We start from the raw sequence: 1,841 nt of genomic DNA, 5'->3' as shown, positions 1-1,841 counted from the left end.
GCCAGATTAGGGTGAAACCTAATATGGGAGTCCATAGAGTGATTTAATGCTTCCCTAGGGGTTTTAATTAAGAAAGAAATTTCGATTAATTCAACTGAGGGTTAGACGTTATTAGTCTCGAAAGGGATAATAATATAGGTTAGGGAGTCTCACGGATCAAGTCAAGTGAATAAATCGTCCGGTTCAGAGTCAGATAACAAGTGAAATCTAGGTGGATTCCTCCTTGGGTGTCGTCTTTATCAATTGCTTTTCTTCAAGTCTTTTCTAAATTTTCTCTTTGCTTTAATTAAATCAGTTAATTAGTTTAAACAATTAGTTAATTAAAACCAACCCTTTTATTCTTAGGCTAGATAATAAAAAGATAGTTATTACTAGTACTTTTGGTTCCCTTGGGTACGATATCCCGGTCTTGCCGTTACTATACTATTGTTCGATAGGTGCGCTTGCCTTTTCATCGTGATAATAGTTAGTCTAGGTTTGATCTTCATTATAAATATTTATTACTTGTTACGAATCACGCAATCAAGTTTTTGGCGCCACTGCTGGGGAACTAAAATATTAGGAACACTAAATTTTTATTACTTTAGCCATTTATTTTTCTTGCAATTTTATTTTATTTTATTATTTATTAATTTACTTTTTTCTCTCTCTTGGCAGGTTTTTATAGTTTATGACTAGAAGAAACCCGTCAGGACCATTACTCTTTGACGAAGAAATCGATCGTACAATTTGCAAAAATCAAAGTGAAATAAGGCGTAGTTTACGCTACACAGTGAACGAGCAAGAAGACGATACTCAAACCCCAACCGACGAAATGGCTGAAAACCCAGGCGATCAGCTGCCTCCTGCAATTGCAGCTAATCAAAATCCTGCTCCACGTACTATGTATGACTATGCTAAACCTTCTTTAATAGGAACTGAGTCTAGTATAGTTAGACCTGCTATTGCTGTCAATAATTTCGCACTAAAACCTAACACAAGTCAGATGATACAACAGTTTGTTCAGTTTGATGGTTTGCAGGATGAGGATCCCAACACGCACTTGGGGAATTTTCTTGAATTTTGTGATACATTCAAAATCAATGGCATTTCTGATGATGCCATTCATCTTTGGTTATTTCCCTTTTCACTGAGAAACAAAGCTAAACAGTGGTTGAACTCGTTACCACGAGGGTCTATCACTACTCGGGAACAAATGACCGAGAAGTTCTTACTAAAATATTTTCCGCCGGCTAAAACGGCTAAATTGCGTAATGATATCTCTTCTTTTGTGCAGATAGATTTAGAAAAACTTTACGATGCATGGGAGAGATACAAGGACTTACTGAGAAGGTGCCCTCACCATGGGTTACCGCTTTGGTTGCAAGTTCAAACGTTTTACAATGGTGTGAATCCTTCGACAAGACAAATGATTGACGCAGCTGCTGGCAGAACCATCAACAATAAAACACCAGAAGATGCCTATGAATTCATAGAGGAGATGTCACTGAACAACTATCAGTGGCAAGTTATGAGGACAAAGCCAACGAAAACAGTCGGCATCTATAACATCGATTCAGTCACCATGCTCTCTAATCAGGTAGAACTTCTCAATAAAAAGATTGATAGTTTTCTTGGTTCTACGCAGGTACATCCAGTAATGGGGTGTGACTCAAGCAGAGGAGGTGTGCATACAGAATATCAATCCTTCAATCCCACAACTGAAGAGGAACAAGTCAACTATATGGGTAATAATAACTTTAGATCTCAAAATAACCCATACAGTAATACTTATAATGCAGGTTGGAGGAACCACCCCAATTTTTCCTGGGGAGGTCAAGGGAATCAGAAGCCACAAAATC

The 1,841-nt window shown here is 37.8% G+C and overlaps 1 non-coding gene across 1 annotated transcript; it reads right to left on the bottom strand.

Moving 5' to 3' along the window:
- Positions 1-1,243: 1,243 nt before the first annotated feature.
- On the bottom strand, positions 1,244-1,350 carry LOC121225825 (small nucleolar RNA R71). Its single transcript, XR_005923733.1, has one exon. It is a non-coding gene; the product is annotated as a small nucleolar RNA R71 (small nucleolar RNA).
- Between the last annotated feature and the right edge of the window lie 491 nt (positions 1,351-1,841).

The sequence above is a fragment of the Gossypium hirsutum genome, chromosome A03, assembly GCF_007990345.1.
Source record: "Gossypium hirsutum isolate 1008001.06 chromosome A03, Gossypium_hirsutum_v2.1, whole genome shotgun sequence".
NCBI lineage: Eukaryota > Viridiplantae > Streptophyta > Magnoliopsida > Malvales > Malvaceae > Gossypium > Gossypium hirsutum.
This window is presented reverse-complemented; position numbering and strand designations above follow the sequence as displayed.